Source organism: Dreissena polymorpha, unplaced genomic scaffold (genome assembly GCF_020536995.1).
Source record: "Dreissena polymorpha isolate Duluth1 unplaced genomic scaffold, UMN_Dpol_1.0 chrUn002, whole genome shotgun sequence".
Taxonomy (NCBI): domain Eukaryota; kingdom Metazoa; phylum Mollusca; class Bivalvia; order Myida; family Dreissenidae; genus Dreissena; species Dreissena polymorpha.
The window spans coordinates 1,142,501-1,157,926 of record NW_026273316.1 but is presented as its reverse complement, the minus strand read 5'-3'; the positions used below and the strand labels follow the sequence as shown (position 1 = coordinate 1,157,926).

Below are 15,426 nucleotides of genomic sequence, written 5' to 3'. Positions count from 1 at the left end.
GGGTCACTTTGTGCTTTTTTTAACATTCAGTATGGTGTCCTTTCTCTTATTCAAGTAGTTTTCATTCGATCTTCACCAAACTTGGTCAGAAGTTTTATCTAGATAATCTGAAAGCCAAGTTCGAACATGGGCCCTGCTAGATCAAAAACTAGGTCAAGGGGTCACTTAGTGCGTTTTAAAAATTGAGCATGGTGTTTGCTGTTTTTGTGAGGACGGCATGCAAAATATTATGTGTCAATGCGGCATGTGGGGGTATTTGTAACGTCTTTGACAAAGCTCTAGTTTGCTTATTTCACTAAGTTTAATTACTATTTTGAACTCACATATATTGTTTCTTATTAAATGCCATACAGTTGTATTGTCTCACATTTAAAGTTGTTAAGTCTTAGGTATAAGTCATAAACTGTCACATTTAAAGGTGTGCAGACTCACACTTAAATATGTAGATTGTAACATTTAAAGTTGTGTTGTCTCACATTTTAAGTTGCTGAGTACCACATTTAAAATTATGTAGTATCAATTTTAAAGTTCTATAGTCACACAATTAAAGGTGTACAGTCTCACATTCTAAATTGCTCAAGTAATGCGTGGTTTTGATTTACAAAAAATTAGGGATGGCAACGAATACCGATATTGGTATTCGGATATTCGGTCATCCTTCCGAACGAATATTCGGATATTCGGTCAACATCTGTTAGAAAAAAATCAACTTTGTTTACCGTACCATTGCTCCATGAATTCTACTTTCGTTTTTACCGGAAGTTCCCCGGAAGTGACTAAATATTGACACAGCATTGCCGTCGCAAATTGTTAAAATTGAATGACGAAAACTGTTTTTAAACTTCTAATATTGTACATCAACAATAAAACGAGAAACATAATATTTACATGACGACAAAACAATTACATAACAAAACAGTTAGATCTATAAATAATTTAAGCTGAACTTAAACGTAGTATTTACATAGCGAACACGTGCTTTAATATTGTACATCAACAATAGAACGAGAAACATAATATTTACATGACAACAAAATAATTACATGACAAAACAGTTAGATCTATAAATAATTTAAACTGAACTTAAACGTATTATTTACATAGCGAACACATGCAAATAAAACACCGTTGCCACATCTAAAAGTCACTCGGATCGGCGTCACTGGGCACATGAACATTGTTCTTATTTAAAAACACGATTGCGTCGACCAGATCACTGGCGAGTCTATTTCTCCGCAATAGCACATGTAATCCGTTCACTTTCGGAAACACACTTTCTTAGGAGTACTCAAAAACGATGACATTGACGACTGTTTCTTAGAGTCCCCAGCATCATACGAAGATGCAGAAGATGGATGTTTGTTACTAATATGATTGAGAAGATTGGACGTCGTACCGGCCTGGATGCACGTAAGATTAACTCCACACAAGTTACACGTTGCCGACTTCTTATTGGATGATCTCGTGAAATACTTCCAAGCAGCGGAAGGTGTAGGTGGCACTTTGATTGGACAGAGATTTACTTTATGCGTGTAGCAATGATAATATTTTCAATTAAATGAGGGCGAAATACCAAAAACATTTCTTTAAATATAATACCTGATTGAATATTGAGTAATTAATTAAAGTTTGGACCATACGATACGCAAATACTCATTAGAGGTTGAGTAAATTATTTTCTAACAGCTTTTTTGATTGGACAACGTGATTATAACCATACGATCTTTTTTGTTTTTCACACCAAGTCGGCACTTCCTTTACTTATTTAATCGTTGATCATGTTAAATGTAATTCGAGTTATTAGATCAAGACGGGTCGGTGTTTAAATTGTCATACGGTCTTATTTGTTTTTTTTACACCAAGTCGGCTTTTCCTTTACTCATTTAATCTTTGATAATTTTAAATGTAATTCGAGTCATTGGATCAAGTGCAGGTCGATGTTTTGATTGCCGATGCGATTTGAACCTATCATAATTTTGACACAAAGTGACTGTCTTTGTTAGGCAATTGACCTTTCGACAGCCGATTGATTGACAGGCTTATTAACCAATCAGATTACAGCATAGATTAGGCCCGTTACTATCCGCCATTTTGTCCGTCAAACTCGCCGTTGTCCGACACATAAGCTCATACGTAATTCTGTGTTTTAAACAAAGAAAATGGTTGAAAGGTGCTGTTATGGCACTTGTTATTCAGACACAAGGTATCCAGAACGGTTAAAAGATGGAAGTACGTTTTTTCCGTTCCCTCAACCGGGTACTAATCTTGAAAAATTCAAACGTTGGATTCGTCTTTGTGGTCGTCCACACGAACAGCTTAATATTAACATATTAAGCGATCGCCCGAAAGCAAAACACAGTCGTTATAATAAGATACTACGCGAAAATAGAAAATGTAAGTTTTGCAACGGACACGTTATAAAAAAGAGTATAACTTTGTACTTGTTTATCCTCTATATAGACAAATTAGAAAGGAACATTTAAAACCATTTTTCAAAGGTGGCCAACGTTAAATAAATTTGACATTCTAATGCAGTCGGCAAATAAATAAGACATTATAAACTTTGCTAGATTTTTTTAATGCTAATGAAATCGTAATAATAAAGACAATCAGTTATTATTTTAAATAATATCACATACATGTAGAATAAAACATTTTTTATTTCTTTCGGTTTAAGTCTTCCAAATTTAATGTAAGTTAAGAAACTATTTTCAAATGCGCAAGTTATTATCAATAGGGGCCAATAAGTGTAATTTTACACCATATGTGGGCTTTCTACTAATCCGTTATCAAAACAGATGCCGCAAACTGTGAATGACCCTTTGAAAACCCGGTCTGATTAGCGAGTTTTTTTGTACATGAAAATTCTTTCAACTTTTTATATTTTAAACATTGCAGAAGATAGTTTTCGAGGAAATTATAATATATTGTGTATGTTACTTTTTTGACGACTTTGACTTTGTTATACGATTATAACAATGCGCATGGGTCATTTTGACCAAACGCATTGTAGATATGTGTTATATCGGATTTCAATAAAAACGTTCTTCGTCTTCTTTTATAATAAATTTACTTACCTGTGCCACATTTGCGATGTTGCCATCTGTTGCAAAAATTAACGGCTTTTAATTAAAAAACTGAAACATCTATTACTCAAGGAAAAATATTGTGACTAACGAACAATTCATACTGTATGCGATAATTGGCGATAATTTTGCCGACTTTGATGATAAATTTAACGGCTTTTAAGTAGACTAATAAAAAAGTTTTGACTATTTAATATATATGATAATTATATTCAGCACCACTATTCAATGATAATAAAAACTATTGTATGGCCTTTCTGGTATACCATGAGGCCTTTTTGGTTCACTTATGCGGCCGATTCGCGTAGCCATTTTTATGACGGACTTCGGCGGAGTGACCCCCCTTGAAATCGGTGGGCGTGGCTTCACTCTCGCTGTCGAAAGGTCAATTAGCGGGATTTATGACCGGTATACTGTCATCACCATAGCGACGAATTATCCGGACTAAACATTATGACACGAGGAACAACTTTTTTACAATGTTTGAAGCAAATTTCACGAATACAAAGTCTTTGAAATTACTCGATGTTATTTGATTTTTTTCTTCCGAATATTCGATTCGGAAAATAGTATCCGAATATTCGGTCCGGGACCGAATATTCGGATATTCGTTGACATCCCTACAAAAAATAAATATAACACTTTGCTACAAACCCAAAAATTCCAATTTAAAGCTGGTGCCCGTAAAACATTGATACTTCGTTATTCTGAGTTCTAATTGGTAAAAAATTAATTGCAATATTTTAAATATCAATTATAGGCACAATGTTTGGCATTTAAAAAACAGGTCTGTAAAGTAAGGTGTTGCAAGGCTTATTCATGTGTCACTAAACAATCCGGTTTAAGATTACTTTCCATTTCCTTTTCAGTGAACTTTACTAGCAAACATGACAAACGTCATTGAAGTGAAAGTCAATGACAACCCCCTTCTTGCACAAATACTACAGCTCGCTTAAGAAATTCAGCATGAAGACGTCTTGTGTCAGACTACCAAGCCTCCTATCAATATCTCCTCCCATGTTGGCTACATCAACACTTCCAACAGCAGAGCCTAGGTGAATTCGACTTCCGTCTCAGCATTGATGTGGCTTAGCAACAATTGGATGATTGCGTCGACAAATTAGGCCAGACAAGTTGCTCGAACTGAAAGATCTGATTCAACAGGTAGAGCAGGCGTTGCCTGACACGTCCGTTAATGTGACTGACCTCGATATGGTGTTCTCGAAAAATGTGAACCTTAGGCCTGGATAGCAGTATGCGATTGACGCCATTCAACAACAGTTGTTGTCAGCAATTCTCGGGTTTGGGGTGGCGACTTCGGCGTCGAGACTCGCTCCATCTGTGTCTAAGGCCCAGTCGCAGCAGCAGCAACAAGAACAATAAGTAGTATCTTAGTGGTGTTCTGGGATATGGGGCTTCATGTATGTGCTTAAATTGTCATCCAAGATTAGCCTGTGCAGACTGCACCTACATTAAGTCATATTAAATTGTCATCCCAGATTAGCCTGTGCAGACTGCACATACATTAAGTCCTATTAAATTGTCATCCAAGATTAGCCTGTGCAGACTGCACATACATTAAGTCCTATTAAAGTATCATCCCAGATTAGCCTGTGCAGACTGCACATACATTAAGCCCTATTTTCCCAGAATTAGGCTCATATAGCTCACTTAACATCAGTATTTTATGTGCCTGAAAAGTTCCTAGCATCAAATGGGAATTATGTGCTTTTAAATTGATCACACATAGTAAATAAAATGCAAATAGCACTTGATCTGATATCAATTTTAATTGTTTCTGCCTGATTGAGAAAAAGGTCAAAGCATCAAATGGTAAGTATGTGTTTTTAAAATTAATCAACTTGGTAAATAAATAGCAATTGATCTAATATCAGGTTTAATCATAAAAGGTAAAGGCATAGTTTTGTGTATTTTTCGGCCGAAATTCAGCTCTTGAACAAAGCGTTTATCTTTTACAAAATCAGCTGTAATAGACTTGTTAAATTTTATTTAATTTTCGCAAAACAATTATTTAAACGACTTCAGCACATTATACAATTATTCCCTTCAATATTTATTTAAGTTCCTGAATTTTGTTTCAAGAGCCGGTTCCTACAGGATCCCATGCAATAGATTGGTACCCAGCTGAACAACAGGCTTTCTGATAAGCTGGGCCTGGATAGGTGCAGCCAGTCTAAAGCTGGGGCTCCAAACTGTCCTGCCAAGTGGGCTGATATTACCTCTTCTACAAGGTACATTGGTCCTATAATTGACCGTGTATAATGTGCAGTGTGTTACTACTCAAACTTTTATTTCAATAGTGTGTGCGTGTTATACATTGGTAATACTCTATCCTTGCTGCTAACTTAAACTTATGTAATTGTAAATATTCATAATCGTTGCCATTTTGTATTTCCTTGAAAGGGTGCAGGGGGGAGGTCGGATCGGATAGAATTGTAGAATTCTCTGTCCTTCCATTCTTCCTTATGTCCATCCAACTCTTTTGGAGTTACAAGTAACTTAATGCAGATTGGTTAAATATGGATGAAAAATGATTGTATCAAGTGTACAGTATATAGTAGGCTGTGTGTGTGTGTGAAGTGTTTATTGTATACCTCATTTGTATCAAGAGCCTTCAAACATAATGTATTTCTTATATTATTTAATCAAACAACATTGTTTGACCTCCAATATAACTGATGCTATTTCAGAATGCATGAATTATTTGGTTTACAGGGACATATGTCAGTGATGCGCAAAGAGCTGGTTTTCTGTTCACAGAAAAATATCCTAACAACTCCAACTCAGCCACTACATCTCAACAGGTAAGTCCCCTAACCATTGCAAAACGTAAACTGTGGCACCAGATCACTGGGATATAAGTTGTCCGTTTACATTATGCACATTATGCAACCACAGCAGATTTGCTAATTTCCCTCACAGGTACCCAATAGAACAAGAATGGGATTAATTGTTTGATATGCACAGTTCTGTGGTTTGAGCAGAATTCTACCTTGGGACCTTTCGATTCCTAGACAGGCATCCCACCACTTGACTAAGGTCCCAAATTAATACAGTATTACGCAAAGACATGATATCTGAGCTATGTTCATGCATTTTTATGCCCCCCTTCGAAGATGAGGTGGTATATTGCTTTGCTCATGTCGGTCGGTCGGTCTGTCGGTCCGTCCACCAGGTGGTTGTCAGACGATAACTCAAGAACGCTTGGGCTTAGGATCATGAAACTTCATAGGTACATTGATCATGACTCGCAGATGACCCCTATTGATTTTGAGGTCACTAAGTCAAAGGTCAAGGTCACGGTGACCCGAAATAGTAAAATGGTTTTCGGATGATAACTCAAGAACGCATACGCCTAGGATCATGAAACTTCATAGGTAGATTGATCATGACTTGCAGATGACCCCTATTGATTTTGAGGTCAAAAGGTCAAAGGTCAAGGTCATGGTGACCCGAAATAGTAAAATGATTTTCGGATGATAACTCAAGAACGCCTTTGCCTAGGATCATGACACTTCACAGGTACATTGATCGTGACCTGCAGATGACCCCTATTGATTTTCAGGTCACTAGGTCAAAGGTCAAGGTCACAGTGACAAAAATCGTATTCACACAATGGCTGCCACCACAACGGACAGCCCATATGGGGGGCATGCATGTTTTACAAACAGCCCTTGTTAAGTATTGCAAATGTAAAGTGATGAAATATTAGGAAATTTATTACACTCGGGGATTAAGAGAAAGTCCCTTTCCCCCATTGCTATGCACCTGGTGAACATATTTGTTTCTCTATAACCACCTGTGAAATAAAGTTTAATAATACACTTAAATTAACTCAACACATATTCTCTGTTGATTTTAAATGATTGCATTGCATGTCTATAATATTTTCAAAAGCTTTCCATCTCTGAAACGTTGTTGTCACACAATTGGTTCTGTTCAAATCTGTTTATGTTGGCTAAGCAATATGGAAGCTTATGGTTGACAAAGACATTTTCTATAATGCAAAAAATGCTTGATATATTTGCACAATTATCTGTCAAGTTTGACACACAATCTACTTTTTCCAGACAACCCGAATATCAAGGCGTTAAGTTTCTTCTGGATGCAGTTACAGTCACAGCTTTCAAGCCAGCAGCTGTCGATGTATTGAGATTTTCTCCTCTCCATGTTACCTGACCTGCTGCCTGTAAACATCCTGCACATAGAACCTTTGTGAGTTTGTGAGACGTGTGTAGGCTTTTTGTAAATACCTACTTTCAGAGACAGTTTAAGGAAACACTGGTCCGTCTAAACGTTTGTCCGCCTGTCAGGTTGTGTGTCATATATAACCTCAAAACATATTTCTTATTTTGTTATGCAACTCTCCAAACATGTTAATCGCCATGTGGACGTGTACTGTTGCGTATTGTATATCAGCTTCCTTTTGCATTAGTGGAATTAGAGATAAAAAACTTTTTTCATTACATGTTCATATTATTTTGCAGTAAATATTTAATAATTAAGAAATATATCTCGGACCACCTATCTAAAAATTCAAATCAAAGAAGCTTTAGCACCATATGCCAGTTTTGTTCTTTTTCATTGCTTTCCTAAGTAACACAATCAGAATAATGAACTGAAATTAACATTAACATACCTGTCTTTATTTCAGATCCCAATCGATGTAATTAAACCGGCCAATCAAAAAGATAGCCTGGTACAGCACTTGTCATTAGATTGACGCCATGCATGCCTTTGAAAATCATTTATACATACAATTTAAGCATGATAGTCAATAAGTGCCTGCGTTGGCTTCTTCTAAGCATTTACAATGGAATTCCTCATCTTGAAATATTGGGAAAGCAGGAAAACACCTGTCACTGTTAAGAAAAAAATGAGGGAATGACAAAGCACAATAAGACCAGCCAAGTCCTGTGATCAGACAAGTCCTGTGATCAGACACGTCATGTGATAAGCCAAGTCTTAAGATCAGCTTAGTTCTGTGGCCAGACACGTCTTGTGGCCAGCCAAGTGTTTTACCAGCCATGTCCTGTGACCAGCGAAGTCCTGTGATCAGCCAAGTCTTAGGATCAGCTAAATTGTGTGGCCAGCCAAGTCATGTGACCAGCCAAGTGTTTTTACCAGCCATGTCCTATGACCAGCAGCTTTGTCTCGAGTGTACAGTCTGATTGTATGGGAAGAAAAATCTATATTTCATATTGTATCGGCATAATGATACTGACAGTATCTTGATGATTAAGTATTTTGTTATATATTGGTAAATAGACCAATATGATAAGGGGAAACTCAGTAATAGGAGTAATTTAAAGTTTTATTTCAAGAGCAAAATAATGCAAGTACTACAATTGTGTCTGTATTCAGAAACTGACTCTATATAGCTTTATCCTGATTATCGTAAACAGACAGACACAAATGATTTTACAATTGTTGTTTTTTAAACATTGATTTTAAGCCTTCACAAAGTTGTTTAAATAATGCTGATACCTTGGACAATATTTAGCTTATTTATTGTATAAACAAGACATGCTTATTTTTAGTTTTTACCTATAAAATAGCAATAGCAATAGGTAAAATAATTGATCAGAACGGTTCATAATTGAGATGCTTCTATTTTGATATGGTTTTCATTCTGTCTGTGTACATTTCTCATCAGTTTGCTCTTTTGAGGCAGTATTTTGTCAAGAATTTCATGTAGTGATGTTATAGTAAAATATCAAAAAATAATTTGATTTATTCAAACTATATTAACCTTCTGTTAATTATCAATTTATTTATTGACAACAGATACTTTGTTTAATATTAACAATAGTTAAGCGCGTTATAAAAATTGAGTGAATGTACATGCATAATATTGCGATAATTGATGCACACATTAATGGAAAACTATTTAATAAAGTGGAATTTAGAAGTACATCTTAATTGTAATGGAGTTTGTTTAATTATTAAAAAAAGGATGCTTTCATTGTTGAAAATATGATAGTAATTCCTCCACAAGTAATTTTATTTCAAAGTGAGTATTTTCATGAAGAATGATCCTAGATATGGTTGTAGATTGTTCTTGTTGTATCATATACTGACATGCTCATCATTTGTGTTGACATTTGCATTCTAGCATTAAAAGTTCATTATGCTTTAAATATTTGTATGTACACATTTGTGACCAGCTTTTCTAATGTAATAAGTGAATAACGTAACACAGATTTATGTGTCTCTGTATATAAGTTTATTTTGTCATTTGTAAATAGATCAACTGCAAAGCTAATGTTTTTGTTTGTACATTATTTATAAAATGTTGCCAGTTCAAACAGATACATTCACTGTTTGAATTCACTTGTACAAATTTGTTTCATATTAAACATCATTTACATTTCAGGCAATAGAGAAAAAGAATTGCTTTGGATAAAAGAGCACATTAACCTGTAAAGTAAATTAAGACATCAGATTATTAACATAATAATATACTTTAAGCATTAGAAACAGCGTGTTTTATGTCAAGCTTTTCAGTTAACATAATTAAGCAATAACTATCTGGAAATTTGGAAAACAGTGAAGAACGATTCAAGGGAGAGCAACTGTGATATACTAAATAAAAGTCGTCTCCCTTGTTAGAGTATAATTGTACCTCTCAACTTTACAAGAACATTGAATCTTTTTTTATATTATTCCACACTATAAACTATATACTATATTCATTCAATAATCACTAAAGAAATATGGTTTGCATAATTGTTTATTTCTATGCGTTATACCAAATTCACCAGTATGGCATCAATTTAAGTTCATCATATTTTTATTGCCAAAATTGGCCATACAGTGCTAAAAATTTGGTATTCTGACTATTATTAGTGCATGTTCTCATACAATATCACATTGTATATTTTAACACCGAAGCAATTCTGACTATTATAAGTGCATGTTCTCATACAATATCACATTGTATGTTTTAACACTGAAGCAATATGTGTTAATATATTAATTTTTATTTATTGACTTGTTATTGCTTGTTAAGGTGTCTAATTTTGAATTATAGCTGTAAATTGATTGTGACTATTTTCCAGTTTTGAATGATTGCTTTTAGTTGATTGTTTACAAGTTTTGTAAAAGCTGTTTTCATGTTGACTGCTCCACATTAAATGTCGTTGACGCACATTGACTGCGGCCAGGTTCCGTAAAACTCCCAACTCATCTGATGTCTTATGATTGGATTCCATACATAGTGGTTGTTTATACTCAGCTTGCTTTGCATTAAACATGTCTGCTTTGTTGTTGAACAATTATACACAGCTTTTTATTAGACAAAATTGTGTAATATTTCAAATTTTTGATATCAATTTTTTATTTCGAACAAAAATATATTTTGTTTAATTGTATGTATATTTAGCTATAATAAAATTGTTTCTATAATATATAAACAACATATTTATAAGCAATAAACTATATTGGTAAAAGTAGATGTAAGGTTCAAAATCATGTCTTAATTTGTTCGATTATCCCAAATTAACATTTTGCAAAAGCAAAACTTGTTGAATAAAGAAAACTTTATGCAACGTACCACCAGGTCTTTTAACCATTGATTGTGTATCACTAACGATCAGGACTTGATCAGGGATTAATAATTGCCTTTGCATGGCTATAATGTTTGTGTTATTGAATTGAATAATTTCTGTAGTTTGGTGCACATTAATTGTTGTTGTTTTTTTAAAGACATAGCACATGTCATATAATATAATATCATTGTAGTTTTGGTATGTTTAGGGATATAATCATGTTAATGTATGTGATTTGCTGATCCATTTCTTGTTGTTTCACTCCATTTAATGTATATAGCCATGCATAGAGCAGGAATATTGTTGTACTGTAAAAAAATGTTGTTATAGCAAATAAAAATGTATGTTAATTGTTTCCTCACTTCTATATAAATGTCCCTTTTGGCGATGTCATATTGTGATTTGGTCTGTCTCTCAGTTTTTTCGTTTGTCCCCCGTCATCCTTTGGTCAGACTTGGATACCTTTCAGAACCTTTATAACAATTCTGACAGATCTTCACTTGGGGATTGTTCTTCATGCAGATATTATGTATGTCGCTCCAAAGACTTGTTATGTTGTTCCCACGATTAATATGGTAGTGGGAACGAGATAACTTTGTAATGAGAATGAAAAAGCTTACCCGTGAGAATGAGAAAGTAAGTCAATTCAATGACGTACTTAATCATAGGAACAAGTCACTAATTCATGGGAATGACAAACTTAAAAACGTACACGTTAATCTGTGCACGCGTACATTTCACGCCATGATTGGTATTTTCAGTAGACGAAGCCCACTCCTATTGAGAGTAGGTTAAGTATGTCAGGCAGAACGTTTTATAAAATATGCGATTTTTCTTATGTACTTGATTCAATGTGGCACTTAAGAATTATTTAAGACAAATGTTGACCACTATCTGACATCAGGCTAAATGAATGGGAGAAACATGTGTTCGTTCTGAAAATTTGTTTTCGTTCTTAAAGCTAACATCTAGTACACATTTATATGAAATTTTATTTTTCGTATCAAACATATTTACATGTCATATATTCCAAGTCAGGGGATTATAGTGATTTGGTCTTGTCTGTCATTCTGTTGAATTGTAAAGTATAATTGCTGAAGTGATGAAATGGCACACATATGTATTCAACAGAATACAAACTTATATCAAACATTTATTTATTATGTTGTTTTAATAAGTTAAATTATATTTTAGTCCAAGGTCGTTAAATGGTTAAACAATATGAATCACTGTATTTACGTTGGTAAAAAAGAGATGTACATTATACACCATAAGAATTTCTTAATCTCTAAACAATCGAAAACAATGTTTTGTGAAAAGAATGCTGACTATTTGATAGCAAAATCGCGTGACCATAACTGTAAGTATATGGCTACAAAGTACAAACCGGCATAAATGTTTCGTAACAGGCTAGAGCGAACATGAGAGACGTAGTCGCGTCTTTTTTTAAATAATTTGTTAGAAAACGTAAGTGAGGCGTGATCGATGACATGAAGACCTTCTGACCACGACTACAAACGTACTCTTAAATGCGTATTCACATGTGGACAATAGTATTATTGTTGTTGCACTACTTCTTATCTAACAAGCAACCACAATATTATTACAAAATTACACTAAAGAACACTAAAATGCATGCATTTGTATATTACCATACGTTTTTTTTCAATTGAAAGACGCATAATTGTCGCATGAAATGTGTGATATCATTGTCAAACCACACATTAGTGTCAGTAGATAAAATTATACTACGGGAGCACACATCATATGTGTCCTCACATGCCTTATTATGAGTATATTTCTTCACTATCAAAATATAAATCGTGTGTTAATATTTGATTTAAACGCAGTTTTCTTCGACACATTTAAACCACACTTGCATAGCCGCGTCATGCAAAAATGGGTCATATGCGATTCGTTCAGGCACGAAGTGTATATTGATCTAGAGTCCGTGGTTCAGGGTATCTTAAACCCAACATGTGCGTTTTTCGCAGTCTGGTCAGAGGCGATATTATTGGCTATAAATTCACTCAATGGGCTTTATATAGGATTGGCGCATACTAAATAAAGTTCCATTTTTGCATGACGAGGGTCATTAAAAATCTCATTGCGAATTGTAATGGAACATTTCAGCGCAATGCTTTACGATACAAAATTGAATTCAAAATAGCAAACTTGTAAATAATGGCGGCCTATCCAGGCGTTCAGGAACAATTTCCACACGTGCTCACCGAGTACGGCAAATATTGTGGTTGGATAATTAAACGATTTTCCTCTTATCGTGACACTACTATTTCGGTAATGTATGCTTTCTCATCTTGAAAGCAAAACTGTGTTTATCGATAGTCAATTATATATTAACCGGACGATTAAGTGAACGAGTACTGACACTGAAATTCTGGGAGATAGATGTTAACGCGTAACTGGGCCACACTTTGTGTCGTTTGAACATACAGTAGTCCGGAATTCCTTACACTGAACAGTGCTACATCCTTTGCGCTGAGCACAGACATAGTAATGTAGCCAAAGTTCAGAGGTTTTATCTCGAATCAGCCTATGAAATATTCGAAAATATATATGCGTGTCTGCTGGCGTTATGTAAAAGTCATTTAATGTGAACAGCTGGGTAAACAGCTGTGCCGAAAAAGCGCATTAGTGCTCTATACCTATGTTTAGGTCAGAGTTGTTGACACCGTGTGAACTGCTAGGGTACGAGTAATGCATAAACAACAAAGTACGGGCAAAAAGGGCTGTCTTTATGACTACCTAATTCGTGAGTAAAAAGTATTGCTCGCATATTTATTTTCATCAATTATCTTATTGTATGTTTTGAATGTGTATATTGTGTCAAAAATTAAAAGTTGTGTGCAGGGAATTTTCATCATGAAATCATATTCTTAGTGAGATAGGTATTCGATATTCCCAAAGATTATTAGTCCCAAAGATGTTTTGATAGAACTAGTTAAATTTACCTTAAATTTACCTACGATTTATACGAACACGTATATGTTTGTAGGAGCCAGGCTGTGTATTAGTGCCGTCCCAATAGTTCCCCCACGACTTGGAAGAGCATTTATTTGGTTGATGCACATAGATCATTTACATTACATTCATCCATGCTATGCATCATTTATTGTTATAATTGTTATAATGTATTGTGGATTAGACTTAAATAAACTGATAAACTGTTAAACAGTTTACATGAAAACACAATCGTAGTTTGTATGATGTTGAGATAAAGCGATACGAGTTATTTGTAGATAGAAAACCAACGGTAAATTGAACGCGAAGTGGCCCTGAATTGATTATTGTTGTTTTTCTTTATACTTGCAGCAATGTTACCATTACTTTGGAGTATAACACAAATCGTTGAAATGATTCAACGTGTACAATTGACTGCTTGCACGTATCACATATTTGTATTCACTTGTGCCGCGTTCGGTGAAACGGGGCTAAGGCATGTCCGAACAGCCTAATAATTAGGGACGACACTTTCCGCTTTTATGAAATATTTAGTTTGAGGAAAGTCTCCTTTAAAGAAGATTCCAACTTAGGCGGAAAGTGTCGTTTTTGTTTACCCTATGCGGACTGCTTACGCTAATCTGGGACGACACTTTACGTCACGCATAAAACCTTATGTTTACCATAAGCGAACTGCTAACGCTAATCTGGGACCACACTTTACGTACATGTATAAAACCTTCTGTTTACCATATGCGAACTGCTTACGCTAATCTGGGACGACACTTAACGTACACGTGTAAACCCTTCTGTTTACCATATGCGAACTGTTAACGCTAATCTGGGACGACACTTTACGTACGCGTATAAAACCTTATGTTTATCATATGCGAACTGCTTACGCTTATCTGATATGACACTTTAAGTACATGTGTAAAACCTTCTGTTTACCCTATAGCGGACGGCTTAAGCTAATCTGGGACGACACTTTACGTACATGTATAAAATCTTCTGTTTACCCTTTGCGGGCTCTTTACGTACATGTATAAAACCTTTTGTTAGACCTATGCGAACTGCTAACGCTAATCTGGTACGACACTTTACGTACATGTGTAACACCTTCTGTTTACCCAATGCGGACTGCTAACACTAATCTGGTACGACACTTTACGTACATGTATATAACTTTCTGTTTATCCTTTGCGGACTGCTAACGCTAATCTGGGACGACACTTAACGTACATGTATACAGCCTTCCGTTTACCTATTGCGGGCTGCTAACGCTAATCTGGGACGACACTTAACGTACATGTCAACAACCTTCTGTTTACCCTTTGTGCGGGCTGCTAACGCTAATCTGGTACGACACTTAACGTACATGTATACAATCCAGTTTTCCCAGAACGAGGCTAAATCGGATCCTAAACGTCTACACCGCCATTGATACGGGAAGCGACTCTGCAAATAAAAAACGATCACAACGTAGTGGTCAGCAGCTAAATTTTGCACAAATACAATCAGTTGGAAATGACAAATGAATCCCTGTGAAATCCATTTGGACAATAGAAATCGGATCCCCGGGAATATTGCTGAAGTCTCTGGTCCGTTTAGACCCTGACGAATACCGCTACGTCCTGATAGTCAACACCTCCGTCGCACTCTAGGCTAATGTTTCAGTCTTTAACTTTAAAACCGATTACATCTCTGATAAGATTATGCATTGTCAAAAGTATTTATACGTCACGTAAAAATCATATCATTTATAGCGTATTTTATGTCATAATTAACCCCGCTGTTTTGTGGCAATA

The 15,426-nt window shown here is 35.2% G+C and overlaps 1 protein-coding gene across 1 annotated transcript in view; it reads left to right on the top strand.

The window, feature by feature from the left end:
* LOC127863178 (uncharacterized) overlaps nucleotides 1–15,426 on the top strand; it is a 208,560-nt gene that overhangs the window by 17,943 nt on the left and 175,191 nt on the right. The window contains exon 6 of the transcript XR_008040951.1: nucleotides 3,956–4,261. The gene's annotated coding sequence lies outside the window, so the exon portion shown is untranslated. Of the gene's footprint in view, nucleotides 1–3,955 lie in introns of the transcript that reaches the window.